General features: G+C 35.8%; 1 long non-coding RNA gene across 1 annotated transcript in view; it reads right to left on the bottom strand.

The window, feature by feature from the left end:
- LOC145684071 (uncharacterized) overlaps window positions 1-22755 on the bottom strand; it is a 143336-nt gene extending 120581 nt beyond the window's left edge. Inside the window, exons 1-2 of the long non-coding RNA XR_014131242.1 lie at window positions 22548-22755; window positions 15026-15187 (exon numbers count right to left, since the gene is read on the bottom strand). This is a non-coding gene — a long non-coding RNA (uncharacterized LOC145684071). The remainder of the gene's footprint in view (window positions 1-15025; window positions 15188-22547) is intronic.
- Between the last annotated feature and the right edge of the window lie 1846 nt (window positions 22756-24601).

The following is a 24601-nucleotide window of genomic DNA, read 5'->3' on the forward strand; positions in this document are numbered from 1 at the left end:
AAGCACCCTTACCAGTGACACATATATTTCTAACAGTGACGCAAGCACCCTTAACAGTAACATATATATATTCTTGACAATGACACAAGCACCCTTACCAGTGACATATATTTCTAACAGTGACGCAATCACCCTTAACAGTAACATATATATTCCTAGCAGCGACGCTCGCACCCTTAACAGTGACACCTATATTTCTAACAGTGACGCATATACCTTAACAGTGAAGTGTTTTCTTAACAGTGACACATATACCCTTAATAGTGACATATATAACCTTACGGTGAGGGTACGTATAAGTAAGGATAGTGAAAACTATTGAATTTTGATAATGATACGAGTTTCAATAGCACTTGATATGGTTTTATACTAGTAGCACTTCACTTGTAAACATATGATAAAATACAGCTTCTGTACACTCTGCAGAAATACACCACCGGTGGAAAGTAATATCTAATACAGTCATCTTTATGCACTCACTTTCATATGCCAGTCGTAAAGCACTTCTAATGATTTTACACTAGTATCCCCACACTTGTAAACCTAAAGTACACTATTGCCGTATTATTTTCTATTTAGTTTTATCACCTGCAGAAATTTGTTCTTTGTAAATAGGTTCTTTTCATGCAAAATATTGAATTTTACCTGTGAATCTTCCAAAATGTGGTGTGACAAAAGTAAATCAGAACCAAGGATTTTTTGAAAGGAAAAAAGTATACGTATTACAGGTTATTATGATCCTACTTCAAATGATTACATATAAGGTTAAAGTTTATCATAAGTAACTCAGTGATGCTATCTAGACTGGCCATTATGAAGAAGAATATTTAATCCTGATCCCTTTCTTTCAAAATTCAAAATATTTTAGCATCCCCACGTACATACCATAGATTAATTCTGCATACCATAGTTTGAGAACCACTGCTCTAAGTGTTTAGAGAATTCCATACGTAACTTGTTGACAACACTGAATACTTCTCTATTTTTCTGCGCTAACTCATGTTTGTTCAACCATTTCTCTCTTTATATTCTTTATATACACTCATTTCATTGTTCATATTTTTCCCCTTTTTTATCGCCAGGTGTCTCTGTTGTCTAACAAAAAGCATTTTTTTTTTTTTTTTTTTTACAATTCATTTCATGGGCGTTTGTGCATGGTATAGTATTCACTCCACCGTTTTTATCTAATTTTTGATTACGATTATTTCCCCTCGCAATTGTTGCTCTGTGTACACATATACTCAACAAAACAGATCTGTGATACAAGATTGGCTATATGATAGAGGCAAGTCAAAAACAAAAATGATTCATGATAGAAATAAAATAAAATACAAAAAATACACATAAATCTTTTGTGATTATTGAATTTCACGTATTCTTGCTTCTACAAAATGCTATGTATATGTTATTAATCTCGTCGAAATAAAATGAAATACTAGATTGTTACCATTGAAACAGTAAATTGTACTCTTTCAAATGTTTTTTATATCGTGCAGAATTGTTTATATATTTGTAGCAAACAAAGACATAAATTCTTTCTTTATATTGCAAAAAGAAAAAAAAATAATTGCACATGCAAACATCTATATATTCTTCCCACACATGCAAGAAAATATAGGATCAAAATAATTCGTGCATGTCTTCAAAATTATGGACACGTTAAGATATGTTTACACGATAAAATGTTGGTAACATTTTTATACGTGTCATGCGTGTAAGAGGTTAAAGAACTTGCTATGATTGTTACAGAAGATGAAAGTAAAATGTTTATTCCCTCTCTTTAGATATGTGCTCCCTTAAACGATATGTATATGGCATCTTATTATTAGAAATACGAGGTTTATCCAGAAAAACAAGTGTGTTCCGCTACGCATTATGTAAAACTACGATATAGTCATTTAGTATTTTGGCCAGAAGTGATTTATTACTTCTGGTTTCAACAGACAGAATATCTCGATAGACGAATGAACGGATGAATTTATTTATTCTATTCAAAGATAAATTACTCCCATCTACGATTTATAAGGCTCGTGTTGCGTAAATTTCGTAATTATCCAATATGTCGTATACTGTTTCTGAGAACTCACAACCATCATCGCCTAGGTTGAAAATGAGAACCCACCTATCCTCAAGTTTAAGTTTAAAGTGTGTATACATTGGGACAGAAAGAGAGGGCTCTTTTTCCAGGAATTCTGAAAACCCTGTCCACCCCTCTAAACCTTCCGCTATCTAGTCTTCGCGACACGTGGTAGAGATTTATGATCCCTTCTGGCTAAAAACCAATGTTGCCTCAATTCCTTTTTCCTAGTTGATTTTTTTTTTTTTTTTTTTTAATTTTTGTTGTTAACTGAGAATAGGAAGAAAACCTTTCTCCTTATTTTGCCGGACTTTAACTACACAAGTGGATCGGAGGTACGGCAACATTGAGAGCAGTGACAGCTTACACGCTCGCAAGGACTAACCGATGGTTGTGGGGGTGAAAAGAAGCAGTGGTTGGGGAAAGAGCCCTTTAAAGCTGTCCCAATGTATATGCTAAGTACCGAAAAAATATTGGATACACTAGAGTCAACTAACCATTTCGCTGGGTTAAAATAAAAAAAAATAGTGGATAATTTGGATTTAAACGGCATCGGAAGTGTCACTGTTAATCTCAGCGACCAAACTATGGATTCGGCACTAGTACCAGTCATTTTCGATAATTTTTTGTACACTGAGAAAAATCCGTTTTTCGAACAGCGGTATATTGCACAAATACACTTTATCCTCTTGCTTACTACAGAAATCAGTACAGAGCATACGTTATCCGTATGCTACATAGGCACTGCTCTTAGATGTTACATCATGTCGTTGCAGGATGTCTGATATCTAAGAGTCTTCCTTATATTACATACATATATGTATGTTACCTTCTTCAGCTATTTGTTTTATACGTCCATTTGTATGTGAGATCCTGACCGCCTATATTGTTTCATACGGAAAGTACGGGAAAGTACGTATAGATGGAACACTCATACGGAAAGTATTATAAAACATGCGTTTTCAGTTATACGTCTGCTCTACGTTAAGCCCAACCACTACAGGAATTATGCATGTAGCCTACCTTTTTAAGTACACTATCTACGATTTTTTTCCTCAGTGTATCTTCTCCCTCTCACTTCCCCAAGTTACGGGGTTGAAATTGGATTTAAACGGAATCGTAAGTGTCACTGTTCATCTCAGCGACCACGAAAACTGAACATTCAACACTAATATCTGTCATTTTCGATCATTTATATATATATATATCTCCCTTCCTCCTCTCCCCAAGTTGCTTCGTCAAAATAAAATGATAAAAAAAAAACATCCCAGGGATTGAGTTCAGGCGGGTGGTTCAAGAGTTATTAAGTCATAAACAGTCACCTTCATATATATATATATATATGGAACACTATATATATATATATATATATATATATATATATATATATGTGTGTGTGTGTATGTGTGTGTGTGTGTGTTATATATATGCATGATCCACGATAACTTTAACAATATATATACACTTGCCTAAAACCCTATTCGATTTTGGTGGAATATGGCGTATGTTTTTTTCAGGCTTTCTAATTATCTGTAATTCTTGAGATTCATATAGATCAATAATGAGGGAGGTAAATTTTTACCCGCTTCCAATCTTCCAATTTAAGAATGGAGTTCGCGATTTTTTAAAAAAAAAAACAAATCAAAGTTTCATGCACAGTACCCTCTCGCATTGTTTGAAATTACAGACTTACCTCAATACTTTTGGAATTGAAATTACTCAGACGAGCGATAACGTTCCTTTAAAAATAAATCCATGAAACACTGCATATACATTATTTTTGAAACGAAATGAAATCTTTAAGTTTTATGCTTGCTAGGTTAAAGGAGATGGTGATGATGAGAGATAATTAAAATGGTAGAATGAAGAAAGTGGGAGGAAACGGGAGAACCCCGAGAAAACCCACGCACACAGTATTTGACTATTACAAAACTCACTTGGCGCGAGCTAGGATCTAACCAAGGACATCATGCACCAGAGGTGAACTCTCTACCACTTTTTTTTTTTTAAAAAAAAGAACTTCCTGACTTATTTTCTATTTCCTCCACTTTACAGGATTACTAGATTCGACAGGGATTCGACAGAGACTCGACAGGGACGGTTAAAATTCCACCCTTGCTACTACACTGAGAAAAAAATGTTGGTGGCGTACTTAGAAAGATAGGTTACATGCGTAATTCCTGTAGTTTTTGGACTTAACGTACAGCAGACGTATAACTGAAAACGCATGTTTTATAATACTTTCCGTATGAGTGTTCCATCTATATGTACTTTCCGTATGAAACATTATAGGCGGTCAGGATCTCACACACAAATTGACGTATATAATATATAGCTGACGAAGGTAACATAAATATATGCATGTGATATGCGGAAAACTGTTAGATGTCAGACATCCTGCAACGACATGATGTAACATCTAAGGGCAGTGCCTATGTAGCATAGGAATAACGTATACGCTCCGTACTGATTTCTATAGTAAGCAAGAGGATACCGTATATTTGTACAATATACCGCTGTCCGGAGAACGGACTTTTCTCTGTGTACAGAGGGACTCGAGCCCTTAATGGGTTTCACCTCAAGATCATCAGCCTAACACCTCAGACCGCTCGGTTATACCCACCGGCGACCAAGTGAGCCACCACAGCCCCTACATTATTTTTGAATTCGCAATGAGATTTATTTTCACTATATTTTAATTAAACATTAAGTAATACTAATTAAGTAATACTTCACTCAAGGCAAGGGTTAAATTTACCCAAACTTTAAATTCATGTTTCCGGATAATCTTCGCTATTTTTATTATCAGGGGCAGACCAAGGGCCGGGCAACCCAGGCGACTACCCGGGGCGCCACAAAAAGGGGGCGCCAAACGTGCCTTAAAAAGTAAAATTTATAACGTGTTTTCTACTGATTTGTTGGTTTATTTTCTTGTAAAGTAGCGTCAATTACATCATTTTTATCCATTCCACCGTGGATGAAGAGAGTTTCATAGTACTAGGGGGGAAGGTATCAATAAACGGGAACATGGTGTGTAGAAGAAAGAGTGGAGGGGGAGTTGGTATTGTCTAAAGTGGGCCACATTCTTTGTGAACTCCCAGGCAATGAATATTATTGGATTTTATAAATGTTACTTTGTTAAAATGGTAGTGGAGGGGAACATTATATATAGCACTTACTTTTGATTTCTTAAAAACAACACCGCCCCTCCAAACTGTCGGCATCTGTTGAAAGTAGTGTCTGGAAGATATTGTTTTGCTATGCGTATCTCTTACCAGTGCCGTGCCGTGGAAAATCAGCGCCCGGGGCGAAACGACACGACGGCGCCTCCATACGTATATTCTAAATAATGTTTAATATCTTTTTTCTTTTTATATCCCGATTTTTCGCCCCCCTTACTTAGGCGCCCGGGGCAGTGACCCCGCTCGCTCCCTCCACAGCACGGCCCTGGCTCTTACCAAATCATTCATTTCGACAGTGTCAACTGTACATAATAATAATAATAATAATAATAATAATAATAATAATAATAATAATAATAATAATAATAATAATAATAATAATAATAATAATAATAATAAACACAATGTAATTGACACCATATGTACTAGATATACCTGTATCATGTATTTAAGTATTAATTTTTCTTTTTGAAAAATGGGTTTATAATATTAAAATCACGGTAATAAAATGTAAAATATAGGCTAGGACATGGGGACGCGAAAAAGTCACTTTGTCCGAGTGAAAATTTTGCCTTGGTCCGTCCCTCGTCTCTTTTCTTCGACCGTAAAGAAATATACTGCTATTAGTTTGATGGTGAGACCGTGTAAATGTCAAACTTTAAAACAAACAAACAAACAAACAAACAAACAAACAAACAAACAAATGATCGCTTGTGAAATACACAGCATCGCTAGTTTACATTATTATAATTTAAACTTGCAAAATCTGAAAAAGATTTGTAGAAAATATTTAATAAATACTCACAAAACCGAACCTCACAGACTATTTTATAAAGTTTTTACCATTTACTTTTGAACAAAATTCCACTCCAGTCTGCCTGTACGCGGTACGTTTCAGAGAACCCTAATCGGCCCATTAAGAGCGTTACATGGTAGAAGGAACACGCAAAGAACTCTTTTTGTACGCATAATTTATCTTAAAACACATGTGGAGCTCATTTTTTTTCTTTCAGCCTTCATCTTTCAACGAACGTTATTTTGAACAAATTGTGAAAAGTTGCCAATAGAGAGAGAAATGAGTAAGATCCAAGTGTTGCCACTAAGCAATGAAGTCATCGGTGTGCTAATTACAGTAGAGTCCCTGTTAACCGACCCCCTACGGACTGCATTCTGGTTAACAATATGTGAAACTGTTATTAATATATGTTAGCAGTATATGTGTCAATGTGAAAAACAACTGGAAGCTTCCGAAATGTGGGTGTGGAAAAGAATGGAGATAATTAGCTGGGTCGAGCGGAAAACAAATGAGAGGGTCACAGAAATGGCGAGAAGAAAAGAGGAAGGGAAACTGGGTGGGACATTGGCTGAGAAGGACGTGGTAGAAGGTATGGTAGCAGGTAAGAGAGGAAGGGGATGAAGGAGGCTACAGTTAATGGACGATATCAAAACAGAGAAATCGTACATGAAGACGAAGAGATTAGCGGAAGAACCGTGGAGTTTGGTAGATTCTCAGTTGCGGCAAGTGACCTACCAATAATGGCAGAATTCCCATCATGATTATGATGGGAGCGTTTCTGGTATCACAAAATGTAACAAAGTATTTTCTATTTCATTAATGCAATGATACATAAAAATGGATATCCATTAAAGGCAATCAAAATTAGTATTATGGTACTCTTACCGATTATGGCCCGGGTCCCTAATATGGCCCAAGACAATATCTCTGCAGATTTACGTTGGTGCTACTAGATGACAATATAAACTATGTCCTCATGACAAGCGTAAACATATTTGCGCGGCTCAGAGGACATAGTTTATATTGTCATCTAGTAGCACCAACGTAAATCTGCAGAGATATGGTGGGTGGGCCATATTAGGGATCCGGGCCATAATCGGTACAAGTACCATACTTAAAGTTTAAGTAAAATATAGTGAAAACCTTATATTAAGGAACAATAGTTATTTTGAAATTATTGTCCTTTAGACCGCATATTATTAAAAGAGAAGTAGAAAATTACACATTTTAACTGAATTTTGTGTCACATACTAAACTTGAAACTCTCACACAGCTATCGGTAACACTAATTTTAGGAGGTAAAAGATGGCTTCGAAGAGATTGAGCACCCACCGTATAGCCCAAATCTAGTACTACAGCCTTGGTAATAACAGCCGTATGGACTGAAACAATATTTGAAAATTTAACGCACATCAATTGCCTCCAACAAATCGACGCACTTAGACAGTTGAAACATAGATTATATCTGCGATAAATGGCACTAGAGATATCATGGACAGCTTATTGGCAGCGGTGAGATAGTATAGTGTCAGGCTGGAATTTTTTGGGAAATATCCTCGTAACTAAGAAAATAAATACTATGACCTCATAAAGACTTATAAGTTTAGTCTTTATACGATACATTTTATTTTTACCTGAAGCCTTTAATAATAGATTTATTTATTTATTTATTTAGAAAGCCTATATTAGTCAAAGCCTGCAACGGTTGCAATAATGTTTAATTCTAACGTAACTTAGAATAGCTCTGGCATAAGTGTGTCAGGATGTCGTGGGCGTTCAGTAAAGTGTGCCGTCAGTCAAAATAAGTTAGCGTAATCCTGGCATAAATGTGTCAGAATGTCGTGGGCGTTCAGTAAAGTGTGCCGTCAGTCAAAATAAGTTAGCGTAATCCTGGCATAAATTTGTCAGAATGTCGTGGGCGTTCAGTAAAGTGTGCCGTCAGTCAAAATAAGTTAGCGTAATCCTGGCATAAATGTGTCAGAATGTCGTGGGCGTTCAGTAAAGTGTGCCGTCAGTCAAAATAAGTTAGCGTAATCCTGGCATAAATGTGTCAGAATGTCGTGGGCGTTCAGTAAAGTGTGCCGTCAGTCAAAATAAGTTAGCGTAATCCTGGCATAAATTTGTCAGAATGTCGTGGGCGTTCAGTAAAGTGTGCCGTCAGTCAAAATAAGTTAGCGTAATCCTGGCATAAATGTGTCAGAATGTCGTGGGCGTTCAGTAAAGTGTATCATCAGTTTAACCCTTAACGAACCAAACCTAAGTCGTCAACGTTGTTTACCAAACTGGGTCTTCTAGGGACCCCAAGTATTATTTTAGTTTCTCAAATTATTATTATTATTATTATTATTATTATTATTATTATTATTATTATTATTATTATTATTATTATTATTATTATTATTATTATTATTATTATTGCACTTTTTTAACGAACGTATTATTGATCTAATTCTGTAGCAGATATCCCAAAAGGATACAGGGCACATATAAAAATGGAGAATAAATTGGTTCTTATAGTTGCAGCAGTATCACCAAATATCACCCTCTAGGGTCCCTAGAGGACCCCGCTTGGTGTGTTAAGGGTTACAAAGGTTAGCATAATCCTGGCACAAATTTGTCGGGATGTCGTGGGCGTTCAGTAAATTTGTCGTCAATCAAAAAAAAAAAAAAAAGTTAGCACAACCCTGGGATAAATGTATTGGGATGTCATGGGCGTTCAGTCGTCAGTCAAAAAAGTTTAGCATAACCCCGGCATGAATGTGTCGGGATGTTGTGGACGTTCAGTAAAATACGTCGTCAGTCAAAAAAAGGTTAGCATAACCCTGGAATAAATATGACAGGATGTCGTGGGTGTTTCATAAAGTGTGTCGTCAGTCAAAGAAAAAAAAAAGTTAGCATAACCCCGGCATGAGTGTGTCGGGATGTCGTGAGCCAGTAAAGTTTGTGTTGCCAGTCAAGAAAGATTAGGAAGTACAGTCTTAATTGATTGAAGAATTGACCTGTATTTACGTCCTTTGTCAGCAATGAGACGAAGAAGAGAAAACCTTCAATTTGAAGTGAGATTTGAGCATTCGCTGTTTTTTACACCTGGAATCGAACCCGAAACCTCGTGTACCAAAGATACCTGACCTAACAACTAGACCAAAAAGAAGGACTTTCAGTTCTTTCTTTCCGTGAACCACATGGGAAAGGATCTGGCCACCTAACTCCCGCTTCTTACTTTACAGGTCTCTCTGTCTAAGTAAGAGAACTTGAATTAGTATAGCACGCAAAAGAGGATGTATTCAATGAATGACGCAGAAATAAGATGTATAAATTTCACAAAACTTATTGAAATTGAAATATGTGAGCGGCATATCACAAATGAAGTTATTAATCTAATATTTCTTCACTTTCACGGCTTGTTTACTTGCACAGAAAATGATTCATTTTTGAATCCCTATTTACCTCGTGACTTTTTTTTTTAAGTCGCCATCGTTACCTAATCATTTCTGCTTGCTGACGCAAGAAATAATAATAATAATAAAAAAATATGTCTGCAAAAACCATTGCCAGAATTTTTTGTTCGTAGATTTCGAGGCATGCAATCCAATCAAACGAATGTAGCAAAAAAATTGGGAGGAAAAAAAGGAAGTAAAAAATATTGGTAGGATTTTGGCAACCGGAAGCGTTGGTAGGTGCTTACCACGGCAGGTGCCAGCGATTACACGGGGAGTGGGCTTTTGACATGGGAACGGCGAACAGCTGCGGCGGGCCAACGGAGGCGATCTGCTCACTGACCACCAGTCCCTCGGAACGGAATCTAATTTGTGCACGAGGCAGCAGATTCCGGCACCCCCTGCTCTCTGATTACCTGTCTTCAGGACAGACGTGTGACTGAACGCTGCGTGACGTCAAGACCACTTCCCCTATCTAACGCGTTCCTCCTATCCTGATAAAAAAAAAAACGTTGCGTTAACTCCCCTTTTCTTACCCCCAGCTGAGGAGGAAGGGATGCAATTTTCTTTTCCGCTTCTACATATCTCACTCCTTGAATTACCTTCACAAATCAACTCTATTACAAGACAAATGAAAAGTCCCATAAAAAATTCATGCTCCGGCTGTTCGTGGGATAAAATCTCCCCAACATTATAAAGAAGTAAGAGAATATTCATTATAATATCCCAGGATTGGGTATACCTGAAGGCCAAGACACTATGAAAAAATCCAAAACAATTACATTTAAATAATTGATGCAAACATAAACGGAAGAATTACGGCGAACAAGATTCAAATTGAGTTTTCCTATATGACACCGTTAAGATCGAATTTATGAACCTTTACTCGGAAACTGAATGTTTTATCAATGCACTATTGAACCTTTTCCACCATTCTAGTAGCTAGTAGGAGATCGTAGGTTCAGTTCCAGTTGAGAGTCCGTTGAACACGTTACGGATGTACAGCTGTACTGTACCTTAAACTGCAATTCCAAGACTTGGTGCTGAAAGAAGAAAAAATAACAAATAAAAAGAATAACAATGCAGAACTGAAAAGGGACACAGTGGTTCAATGGTAAAACGCTCATTTCTGATGCATCGAGTCTCTGGTTCAATCTCAGTCCGTGTCCTTTTCAGAACTGAAGACTATATGAAACATGACCTTTTGTAGTAGAATCCGATCTACTATTGCGATTGCTATCTAAGGCAGGTACCTAAAGCGGAAATGTTATTCAAAACCAGTGCTGATTTCAGGTTTTCTCTGAGAAATTTCAGTACCGGTACACTAGAGGTGAAATTTAGCATTTCGAGAATACTGGGAGGACACATTGAGCACGATAGGAGTATGGCCCCGGGAAGATAACGCAACTACATAGCGAATTCTTCTCTCCCTTAGGCAGAGATGGAGTGGGTCGTCGGTCAACTGGGTTGATTTGTGTGGGTTCAGTGGGTCGTGGGTCAACAGGACGTGACCCAATTCAACCCACACCCACCGTGACCCATTGCAATTCACCGACCCACCATGACCCACTCCGCTGTGCCTGAGGGAGGGGAGAACTCACTGTGTAACTCAGTGCATTGTAGACAGCTCACTTTCAAGGAGTCCATTTTTTTTCCTTTTTCAAATGTTTCTATTTACTTAATTGAGATGAGTATATCTAAGTGAAAACAGAACTTGAGGCACATTTGGTTATTAATATTTGTAATTGTAATAATAGCAATTGAACTTAGTACTTGGCTTTCGAGACAAAATCGAATTCCAAAGTTTTTTTCTTCTTCTTCTTTACGCTGACCTACTTTACCTAGATTTCAGACTTTCAAATTTCATCATATTTCCACTGAAAAGAATATTTAGTTCAATAAAGAAGAAATAATTATATATGATAATTAAATTGAAATTAATCGTAATATGGCCCTTGACAAAAACTTTGCCATTTGGTATCGTAAAGTTTGGATTCACCGGTATTGTAACAGAGTGGTGCTTGAGCGATTGGCCGTAGAAATTCAAACCCCAATTAGTGGTAATTTTACAACCTTGTACTATTACAAGTGTAAAGTCTTCAGTCAGTGGAGAGGAGGGCTTGGATCATGAGTCAGAGTTGATGACGATGGGTTTTGGTGGGTGGTGGGTCAGAGTGAGTCATGGTGGGTAGTAGGGCAGAGTGGCTCATGGTAGGTGGTGAGTCATGGATCAAGTTTTCATAGACCCACGCTATCTCTGTCTCAAGGATTAAACACTAAAATCATCTCTCCTCCGGACTATGCGCGGAGAAATAATTCGTGTTAGTCATTTGAGAGAAAAAAACGACCTAATTTTTATCAAATTAATTTTTAAAAATGTTAAACGAATGAAATGAAAAATCAAATGGAAGATTTAACAGAATGTAGCTGTCCTTTAGGCTAAATGAGATTAAAATAAATGAAAATGAATAATAGTTGAAGAAATAATGAAATTAAAATTTTTTAAGAAAACTAAAACGCTCAAAAAGAAGACATTTCCCACTACAATTCACATGGTCTGCTCTAATCCAACCAAGAACCTTCAGAACGAGAAAAGATCGCTCTGTGTTAGATCTACAGAACCAACCTTCACCGTGTTATGACTACAGTTTTTCTCGATAGTCTACAACGTAACAAGTTTGTGTTTTGGTGCATGAAACCGAGAGTTGAATTCTTGGTAGAAAAGCTTCGAACGCACTAGTAATTTAGATCTTACTTTAAATTGTATTTCTCATCCTATACATATCTATACATAGCCAAGATCGTAAATATAAAGCAATGAATCATCTGTGGTTCGATCCCAACTTGAGCCAATTGAAGTTTTTGGTGGACAAACACTGTTTATATGGATTTTCTTGTTGTTTTGTTCCATTTCCTCCTATTTTCTTCTTTCTACCATTATCATCCATTTCATTATCACTGTCTTCTTTAACCTTAGTGCATGATCGTCAGAATTCTACTTAAAAGAAACTGATAAATTAATCAAATGAAACAGTGAAATCAACGAATAGCGGTGTTAAAAAATAAACACTAGTGCAGATTTTTGTAAGATCATATTACAAGTAATATGGACGTTTCTATTAGATCCTACTATTATGCTGCCAATATGTCTTGAGCCGTGGCAAAAATGCGAACTAAAGCTCACACCCTCGACACACCCACGCGTTGAGCCAATAAGGGTTGAGCTGTTGCTGAGCGAGAGAACCTTGCAGTCATCTACGCTATTGCCAGATTTAAAAACAAGAAACTATCGTATAGAATTCGCAAGTTCTGTACTGACCGCAAGAATCGCGTTCCGAAGTGCGGCAACATTGCTCTACGGATGACGAAAGAGAGTGGAATTCCTTCAGCCGATAGCAGCGCTTGGAAAGGAAGACTAAGTATCAAGACAATGTGGCATCTCTATAGTATGTCTGTCATTGTTAGCAATATGTTTGTTATAGCAGTATGGATGTCACTGTTAGCAGTATGTGTGTTAGCAGTGTGTGTGTGTCACTGTTAGTACTACATGTGAATCACTGTTAGCAGTATGTGAATCACTGTTAGCAGTGTGTGTCACTATTGGTAGTATGAGTGTTACGATTAAGATAATGTGTGTCACTGTTAGCAGTATGTGTGTTAGCAGTGTGTGTCACTATTAGAGTAGTGTGTCACTGCTAGTACTACATGTGTCACTGTTAGAAGTCTGTGTTACTATTGGGAATATGTGTGTCACGGTTAGGAGAATGTGTCACTGCTAGCAGTATGTGTGTGATTATTAAGTAAATGTGTCACTCTTAGCAATATGTGTGCAGCATGCGTGTTCAGCAGAATGCGTGTCACTCCTAGTAGTATATGTGTCATTGTTAGTACTACATGTGTCAGTGTTAGCAGTATGTGTATCACTGTCAGCGCTACATGTGTCACTGTTAGCAATTTGTGTCAGTATTGGGAGTATGTGTGTCAGTGTTAACAGTATGAGAATAATAATAATAATAATAATAATAATAATAATAATAATAATAATAATAATAATAATAATAATAATAATAATAATAATAATAATAATAATAATAAAGTTTGAGAGTTAATCATAATTCTAGGCCATATTCCATTAACCATGCTACGGGGCGTACTGTCATATTGCTGGTGTTTAAGTAGCAAGATTAATGACAATACACTTCAGTTTCAATTTGACCTTAATAAATAGCATTATTAGCAATTATTAGGTTTTAAAGAAATCTAGTTTTCTTCTGTTTAATCACAAAATTACTCATGAGGGTGTATACTAGGGATGGCCAATTCCGGAATTTTTACTTTCCAGAATCCGGAAAGTAAAATCGGAAAAAATCCGAATTTAGGAAAAATTCTAGAATTTAGAAAATTCTGGAATTCCCCCCCAAAATTTCGGATTTCGGTAAAATTCTGGAATTTTTCCTAAATCGGGAATTTTCTAAATTCAAGAATTTTTCCGAATTCCAGATTTTTTCTGAATTCCGGAAATTCTCTAAATTCCGGAATTTTTTCCCGAAATCCGGAAAGTGAAATGTCCGATTCCGAAAAATATTGGTCATTCCTAGTTACACTCACCTGTACTATCTTCTTGAGCTTAGCGAGAGCTATTTGGTGCTATAAGTTTAATTCAATTTTTGGATAGTTTGTTTCCGTTAAGTAATAAGTGATATTGTAGAATTTATAAAATATTTTATGTTTTTGGTATCATGGTTTAAGCTCAGTACATTTGGAGAAATTTATTCTTTGTTTTCTTCTGGTTTTTCTTTCTTAATAAATGTTGTATCTTGTTCAATTAATTAACATGGTTATCATCTCTAAAGTCACTAACTGTATTTAGAGTAAAATCCCTGATTTAGTAGTGTTAATGCATTATATTGTGGTAGCTATGATATCATTATGTCGTTATGTTTTCTATTCCCACTTGAAGCTTAGTAGCACAATGTTTTTTCTCGGAATCAAGTTCCTGCGCGTTTCAATCAAGTTCCAGTTTGCGTCAGTTTCTCTTGTTAGTAGGCAAATCAAATTTTACATGAAAAGTAATCACTTATGAAGTGTAGGGTTGCCATATTTTAAAATTAGAAAAGCGGTGGATTCTAAACCGTTAAGTACTGATGTGAACTTATATATTACAAATACTGATCTGGGATAGGAATAGATATTGTATCTTGTAAGTTATAATGTAGTAAAATCTGTTGATAATTGTTGTCTAATCTTGTAATTATTTCTCTCTCTTTTCAGGTAAGTGTTTTTCTACGTCTCCGTAAAATATATGTCTGCAGTACGTGAGTACTTGCTTAAAATTCATATTTATCTATCTTATTATGAAACAGTAAAATTAATGTAATAGTGAAATAAGTTAATATTTTATTCTAACGCTTTTAGGAATAATCCTCAAATATAAATAATTTTTTCAGCAGTAATTAATTTGGTATTCTCATAGATACTAGCAAATTCGATAGAAATCATAGTATTAAATGGACAATAGAAAAAATCCACATACCTTAGAAACGATCAAAAGGAAGCTTTTAATTCCTTTTCAGCGGCCTCTCACAAAGTTTCTCGCCGAAAACTGACTGTGTTAAAATAAATAAATATGTTCCAACAAAGTAATATATCTTGGAAATGGCATATCGGTTTCTTATTTTCCTGTTCCCTTAATTCCCTAGAAAGAGAAAAAAGAAACCGCTATATACACTCTATGTCTGTCAACACCATTTCGATCCTATCACAGCATTGTTCGGTCTTGATATACTGTCAGGAACAGAAGCTACGTGAACTATATATATATATCAAGAACTCTAAGTGCTTGTATTGTAAATTTCGATGACTTACTACAACCTTTCAAACCTAAGAAAGAAGGATGTGGAAGTGATAAGAGATACAAGCTATTCATTAAAATATAATTATAAGGAAACAAAGACTTATGTAATATATCTTCCGTTTTTCCTCTAAAAGTTGTACAGTCTTCCGTTTTCCTTCTAAAAATCGTAAAGTCTTCCGTTTTTCCTCTGAAAATCATACAGTCTTCCGTTTTCCTCTAAAAATTGTACAATCTTTCGTTTTTCTCTAAAAATCGTACAATTTTCCGTTTTCCCTCTAAAAATCATACAGTCTTCCGTTTTTCCTCTAAATTGTACAATCTTCCGTATTCAATCTAAAAAAAATCGTACAATCTTCCCTTTTTCCTCTAAAAATAGTGCAATCTTTCGTTTTTTCTTCTAAAAAATAGTAGTAATCTTCGTTTTTCCTTTAAAAATCGTACAATCTTCCGTTCTTCCGATGCTGTATGAGAGTGAACCTAGAGGCTGACGTGGGAACTCCTACTACGAATCGAAGTCTAGTATGCCGCATCCAATCTACGAGTATAACCTCAAGGAAGTTTATGTACTGTATACAGGGCCGGATCGAGGCTTGTCTGAGGGGGGGGGGTGCATCAATAACTACCAAAATAACCAATCACACTGAAAATCTTCAAAGTGACATTCGATAATATTCTTTACCCTCTGAGAACTGATCCATAGAACGGAGGAGGGGGAAGTATTTTAAAGAGGGTCGCAAGTGTTATGCAGGAAAAAGTGTTCTCTCTTCCTGGCTTCTATATTCTTCCCTACTTGGGAAATGTTATATTGTTTTGCTTGGTGAATCCTTTTCCCTCAACCTTAAGAAAATCGATTTAAACTATTGCTTTTGTAAAGCTCTTCTCCAAACGGAAACATGATGGAAAAAAAAAAGTTTCGGAAAATGTTGCTATTTTCACTGGTAGCTTCTCATTTTAGATAGTGTATATTTACAACGAAGGGGGGTGCACGTGCACCTTTGCAGCCCCCCTAAATCCGGCCCTGACTGTATATATATATATGACAAATGCATAGAATTAAGTACCACATTGAACCTATTGTACTTTGATTTCTGCTAAAGTGTGACACACCTACAGTACTCCTAAGTATCACATAAAAATCCCCACATTGAACAATTGACTAATAAGGAAGATGAAATCTAGTGCTAAAGATATAACAATAAACTAAAAACCATCGTTTAGAAATGAGTCGAAAATTTGAATGATTCAAGGAGTATAACTCTGCCAAAACCTTCGAAGTTTACAATTTAGTGTTATTTACTATAGTCCGGTTGACTCAACATCTTAGCCACATTCTAGAAGAAGAGGCGGCCGATCCGTTCTCCTCGTGTATATATATATATATATATATATATATATATATATATATATATATATATATATATATCGTTCGTTGTGCATTCTTAATGGTCCCTGGAGAGTTTGACGTCATCAAGAAATGCGTCATGTGTTGTGACAAGGTGGTATAAAGATAGGAACAAGGGGAAGAGAGAGAGAGATGAGTACAAAAGGGGGGAAGCCAGGAGAACAGGGGAATACAAGATGTTGAGAGAGAAGAAGAACGCTGAAAGAAAAGGCGAATAATGACAGACACAATCGAAGAACAAAGAACGCTCCTGAAGATCAAGAATTTTGTGCCTGTGCCAAACAGGACACACATTCTGGCCGTGTTATTTCGCCTCGACGACAACCGAGTTCGTTCGGTCGGCTACTGGAAATGAATGTTAAACACTCCTATTTGTGCCAAGATCTCGTCGCTCCTGCCTTGCATAAAACGCATCGAATTTTGGCACAGAGGGTAATTCAACGAATAAAATATCCACGCTAGATTCTCTTGTATAAAACAGTTGAATACAGAATTTCTGTAATATTTAGAAAACTTATGCTCTCCTCGTTGGTCTAGTGATTAGTGTAAGTGTCCTATTTTACTCAAAGAGGTCCTAGTGCGATTCCCGGTGAGAGAGATCGAACAGTAGTTCAGATTCCATTTTAAACTTTAGGCATTGGTCCCTACGGTTTACAGACTAGCACTCAGATAGTTGGTTCGAGTTCCAGAGTGCGATTCCGGTGGAAGAGCATTAATGTAAAGTTAAAAAAAAAAAAAAAAAAAACAGCAAAATTTGAATGCTGGAAGAAGCTCCTAAGAAGAAAATTAATACATTTTTACTTTCGGGCGTAAAAGCAAAGAGTAACATTTTATGCTTTTTTTTTTAAAGGAAAAAACTAGCTTAAAATGTACCAATCCGTATTATCATACGTTCTACCCTTAGTCCAGTACATATAAACCCAAGCCTAGAGATTACATCATTCAATATATTGAGACCAAATTTTATTTTATTTTATTAATTTTTTGTTTTTATTATTAGATTATCCGAGGAAGGATTTTCGAATTATTTCCCTATCCTTTATTCAAGGTAGTTTACTGGAAAATTAACATCATGAGCTGCAGTTTCCTCCAAAACTGCCCTAGAAATTTTGTTTACTTAAGTGCGTTTCAGGGTTTGTGGGTACAGCAAACGATGCGATGCGATAAGGTTATTGTGATTCACAGTACAAAGCAAATGTAGAAAAAAAAACCTACAGTAACACTGAGAAAGCAATCTGTTAGGATGTTTATGTGCGGAGTTTGAATATACAACCTGCAGATTTCAAAGCGAGAACGCTGACCTCTCTCCTAACCACCTATGAATTTTGTTTTATTCACTACCAGTTGAAATGACTTGTTCACACTGGAAGAACAATGTTTATGCTACCTTTGAAAGCACAGAAGTGCTAGAAATATACAACGACAAACAACGCCTTCGGCATTTACTCTTATCGATTCTCGGACCGGCTAACATGCCTTCTTCGTACGGGAAGGATAAATTTGAGGGAAGGAATTAAACCCGGAATCCGGACGTCTGTGAAGTTGTCCCGCCCACCTAACGAATTTTTATTTTTTTATCTACATCGTTAGTTTATCGTTAGTTTACGTTAGTTTTGCAAAAATAACGATTTTATTCGAGAAATAAATGGGCAGGCCAACTTCACGGTTCCCCGCCCACAAACGAATTTCAAAAGTTTTTCATATCACATCGTTAGTTTACGTTAGTTTTGCTAAAATTATCGTTAGTTTCGCAAAAATAACGATTTTATTCAAGAAATAAAGTTACCCGCCAACTGTGAATTAGCCCGCCCATATTGAATTCTCATAAAATTCCAACTCATATCGTTAGTTTATCGTTAGTTTACGTTAGTTTTGCTAAAACTATCGTTAGTTTCGCAAAAATAACGATTTTATTCAAGAAATAAAGTTTCACGCCAACTGTAAATTAGCCCGCCCATATTGAATTCTCATAAAATTCTAACTCACATCGTTAGTTTATCGTTAGTTTACGTTAGTTTTACTAAAACTATCGTTAGTTTCGCAAAAATAACGATTTTATTCGAGAAATAAATGGGCAGGCCAACTTCACGGTTTCCCGCCCACAAACGAATTTCAAAAGTTTTTCATATCACATCGTTAGTTTATCGTTAGTTTACGTTAGTTTTGCTAAAATTATCGTTAGTTTCGCAAAATAACGAATTTATTCGAGAAATAAAGTTTCCCGCCAACTGTGAATTAGCCCGCCCATACTGAATTCTCATAAAATTCCAACTCATATCGTTAGTTTATCGTTAGTTTACGTTAGTTTTGCTAAAATTATCGTTAGTTTCGCAAAAATAACGATTTTATTCAAGAAATAAAGTTTCCCGCCAACTGTGAATTAGCCCGCCTATATTGAATTCTCTTAAAATTCCGACCCATATTGTTAGCTTATCGTTAGTTTACGTTAGTTTTGCTAAAACTATCGTTAGTTTCGCAAAAATAACGAAATTATTCGAGAAATAAAGTTTCCCGCCAACTCTGAATTAGCCCGCCCATACTGAATTCTCATAAACTTCCAACTCGCATCGTTAGTTTATCGTTAGTTTACGTTAGTTTTGCTAAAACTATCGTTAGTTTCGTAAAAATAACGGTTTTATTCAAGAAATAAAGTTACCCGCCAACTGCGAATTAGCCCACCCATACTGAATTCTCATAAACTTCCAACTCACATCGTTAGTTTATCGTTAGTTTACGTTAGTTTTGCTAAAACTATGGTTAGTTTCGTAAAAATAACGGTTTTATTCAAGAAATAAAGTTTCCCGCCAACTGTGAATTAGCCCGCCCATACTGAATTCTCATAAACTTCCAACTCATATCGTTAGTTTATCGTTAGTTTCGCAAAAGTAACGATTTTATTCAAGAAATAAAGTTTCCCGCCAACTTGAATTAGCCAATCCATATTGAATTCCTTAAACTTACAACTCATATTGTTAGTTTAACGTTAGTTTACGTTAGTTTTGCTAAAATTAACGTTCGTTTTGGAAAAAATAACGATTTTATTCGACAAATAAAAGTTCATTCGACAAATGTAAACTCTAACAGCACATTTACATAACAGGCATAGGTAAGAAGTATATAAGGCACATACTGGACACATTCTCATGTACCTGAGGAAATGCCTGCTATGTAGTTGTATTTACATTTGGCGGGAACTTTTATTTCTCAAATAAAATCGTTATTTTTGCAAAACAAACGTTAATTTAGGAAAGCTAACGTAAACTAACGTTAAACTAACGATATGAGATGGAAGTTTAAGGGAATTCAATATGGATTGGCTAATTCACAGTTGGCGGGAAACTTTATTTCTTGAATAAAATCATTATTTTTTGCGAAACTAACGATAGTTTTAGTAAAACTAACGTAAACTAACGATAAACTAACGATATGAGTTGGAAGTTTATGAGAATTCAGTATGGGCGGGCTAATTCACAGTTGGCGGGAAACTTTATTTCTTGCATAAAATCGTTATTTTTGCGAAACTAACGATAGTTTTCGCAAAACTAACGTAAACTAACGAATAAGCTAACGATGTGATAGAAAAAAGTTATGAAATTCATTTGCGGGTGGGGAACCGGGAAATTTGCCTGCCCATTTATTTCTCGAATAAAATCGTTATTTTTGCGTAATTTACTATAGTTTTAGTAAAACTAACGTAAACTAACGATGAACTAACGATATGAGTCGGAATTTTAAGAGAATTCAATATAGGCGGGCTAATTCACAGTTGGCGGGAAACTTTATTTCTTAAATAAAATCGTTATTTTTGCGAAACTAACGATAGTTTTAGCAAAACTAACGTAAACTAACGATAAACTAACGATATGAGTTGGAATTTTATGAGAATTCAGTATGGGCGGGCTAATTCACAGTTGGCGGGAAACTTTATTTCTCGAATAAATTCGTTATTTTTGCGAAACTAACGATCATTTCAGCAAAACTAACGTAAACTAACGATAAACTAACGATGTGATATGAAAAACTTTTGAAATTCGTTTGTGGGCGGGGAACCGTGAAGTTGGCCTGCCCATTTATTTCTCGAATAAAATTGTTATTTTTGCAAAACTAACGATAGTTTTGTAAAACTAACGTAAACTAACGATAAACTAACGATGTGAGTTAGAATTTTATGAGAATTCAATATGGGCGTGCTAATTTACAGTTGGCGGGAAACTTTATTTCTTGAATAAAGTCGTTATTTTTGCGAGACTAACGATAGTTTTAGCAAAACTAACGTAAACTAACGATAAACTAACGATGTGATATGATAAACTTTTGAAATTCGTTTGTGGGCGGGGAACCGTGAAGTTGGCCTGCCCATTTATTTCTCGAATAAAATCGTTATTTTTGCAAAACTAACGATAATTTTAGCAAAACTAACGTAAACTAACGATGTAGATAAATAAAAGAAAAGTTCGTTAGGTGGGCGGGACAACTTCACAGACGTGGAATCCGGCAAAACAATTCAAAGATCTGAAATATATGCAACCTGAACGACATCAAAAATACTTTGGTTGCCTTCCTCACATGTACTTAAGTTTTACTGTATGGTTTTTGCATAATTTGGGATTCCTCCAATTTCGTCTCGAGTAGAAAATCGAATAAAGTCTTCGTACGTGGTTAAATCTCGTGATGATCTATTCTCGTACAGTATTTTGTGACAGTAGGTAACACCTTTCTATGAAAAACATTGGCGACAGACTCAATTACGTTATTTTATGTATGAATATAGATTATCGTAAATGTTTGAAAATTATGTCCTTTTCTTCTTTTTACTGTTCCAAACTGTAGCTACTATGCATAAATATAGGGCGCTTTGTAACAGAACTACATTCATCTGTTGACAAGTATCAGAGCGAGATTTTTTTTTTTTTTTTTTTTTTTACGGATTCAGCGTCCCAGGCATAAATTCGATCTCCACCGGTATCCCTCTGTTTAAACAGCAAGTGGTACAAAGTTAATACTTCCGCCCTTTTTACTGGTCTAGTGGTTAACGCGTGCTCCTTTTGATGCACAAGACCCTGGGTTCGATTCTCGGTGGAGGAGCATTGAAATTTGAATGTATCGCGGTGCTTCGGACTTCACCTTAAGCTACAGATCGGTACTTAAAAAGAGTGCTCCGGTTTCAACTGATCGCTGTAGAGCAAACACGGTAATAGATAGCAGGAAGTGGTTATAGATCTGGATTCAGCGTTGCCAGAATACTTCTATTTCTGGCATCAGCTCTGTAATGCAACCAGAAGGGTAGAGATCTACCCTTCAGTTTCACTTTCAGTTTCAATATTGATCCCCCCTCCCACAGAGCAAAAGCAGTAATTGGTTGGTAATAAGCAGGGCCCGGATTTTGTTGACCTAAAATTTTCTAAAAAGTGACCTATAAAATGACCCTAAAATTCCTGTAAAATGACCCTAAAATTCACAAAAGTTGACCTTAAAACTTACAGTTTTTTAAACGTTTATTTCATTAAAACTTTGACATTTTTTGAATATCTATTGGATTTTAATTACCATTTCTCACTAATTTTCAAAAGGTTTGTTTCAGTTAGTTGCAGTCTATTGATAATTTGTGTCTTTGGTTTAAAAAAGAACAATAATATTAAAACTAAACTTTAAATAATTTAGTAAATAGCTAAGCATTTCATATTTGAATTACAGATATATAGGTCTATATCCAGTTAAGCAACATATAAACATTTTATAAGCTGTGATACAACAAACTAACTCAGGAACTTTGTAATCGTCAGAAAATTTAGTTCATACCTTATTCAGCATTGCAGTAGATAACTGTAAACATTGTTACCATTTTATTGAACGGAGCAGCATCTGTTACAAAAACAACATGGTCATGTTGGACACCTTCAGGCCAAAGTAGGGATATCGATTTATCGAAAAGTTTACATATTGTAAAATGGTTGACAAATTCCAACACTTCACCAGTTAGCAAAAATATTTTGCTAGGTTCGTCGGCTTTCACTGCCCCAACAATATTGACTATATAACGTTCCTTCATATCACTATTCTGTCTATAGAAATAAAAATTATTTGAGTCCAAAGTTTCTCTCTTACTTTTCTTATTGTGTCCTCGTTACACTTTGGCATGTATTTTTTCCTAAGATTCGTTTCGTCTGGAATAGAACAACCTGTATGACGTTCCAGAAAATCCCGCAATTTCACATTGTTGAATTTCCAAAGAGGAATATTTGAAGACACATAAACTTCACACAACTCTTTTGAAAACTGAGGATTTGCCTTTACTATTCGAAGCACTCTCCACAAGTAACAACTGCGAACACTTGGTTTTATGTTTGTTTTCAACTGCGCGTAAATGTTTTTCGCTTCTGATATGCTTTTGTACAGTGTCTCTTTTCTCTGCTGCCACTTTTACTTCACATGCCACTTTTACAAAACAATACTGTACAGTCAGTACTAAAAACATCCTCACCAAATTCAGAAACAATCTGTCTTAAATGAGAAGCTGTAGATGGTTTAGACCTCGGCATTCTACATACTGAAAGCATCAATTCACTCTCGAGTTGAAACTAGGAAGCACACTTAAAGAATAAAGGTTCGCAAGTGTAGATTGTATACACCATAATAATAGATAAAAACCCTGTTTAAAACCTTTGAACGTCTTCTAATCTATTTTTAGTTATTCACGTAGTCATATCCTTTGTGGTAAACAACCTACAACCATCTGCTTTGGCCACTTACGAACTCCCAGCCCTCGTCAACCAGCTTAGTGTTCATTAACTTGTTAGGAATGCAGTTTTTCCACCCCAATAATCCGTAAGCAGGAAAAGAGATCATTTAACTTCGTGTTTTTAATTCCGTAAACAGTTTTCATTTTAAGATTTCCTTATGTAGAAGAAAAAGAATAAAAAGACCATAAGTGACCTAAAAGTTACCTTAAAATATTAAAAATTGACCTGAAACTTCAAAACGGCAAAAAGTGACCAAAAGTTGACCCTAAAAAAATATATTTTTAGAACCAAGAGTTGATGGATAATGTTTTTATTTGAACTTGCCTTGTCCTATGCGTAACAGAAAAAAGTTGAATTGTCAACAAGATCCGGGCCCTGGTAATAAGAGATGAAAAATCTTTCACTTAACGTCTCACAATTTGGTTAAGAGGGACAATGATTAAAGCAAGTGAATGATGACGGAAGAATTGATGGAATGATCGTGTGGGAGGAAACCTAGATACCCCGAGGAAACGGGCACGATGTTGTCCACCACAAACTTCCTTGCCAAAGATCGAACCAGGAACACCACACACCAATGGTAAACGCTCTACCACTGACCCACCGTGCCCGCGGTTGGTAATAGACTTTCTGATGTGATTCTTCTATTGGAACCGGAAGTGGTACAAATTTACTACAAGTTCCGGTCTCAATATTTATTTCCATAGTGGAAAAGTAACAGATAATGATAAACTTCTCTCTGTGTAGCTTGACTTTCCCAAGAAATGGTTGTATTTTCGACCGTATCCCTTTATCGATTTTGAAGTTCGCCGTCCCTTTTCAGCACCGAAGTTGAATGAGAAGTGGACCCAGGGATGCAGCTACTGAGGTCCACCGAGTCCGGACCCCCCCCCCAAAAAAAACTTCGTTATTCGGTACACATTTGTATACTTTCTTAATAAAAATATACTTGTTTCGCAGAGAAATTATTGATGTACGATAAAGATTTGATATTTCGCTTCGTCTGCATCCTTCCTTTTCTTATAAAAGCAATCTAGTTCTATTATTATTATTATTATTATTATTATTATTATTATTATTATTATTATTATTATTATTATTATTATTATTATT

Source organism: Thermobia domestica, chromosome 4 (assembly GCF_964235325.1).
Source record: "Thermobia domestica chromosome 4, izTheDome1.hap1.1, whole genome shotgun sequence".
In the NCBI taxonomy this organism is placed as follows: Eukaryota; Metazoa; Arthropoda; class Insecta; order Zygentoma; family Lepismatidae; genus Thermobia; species Thermobia domestica.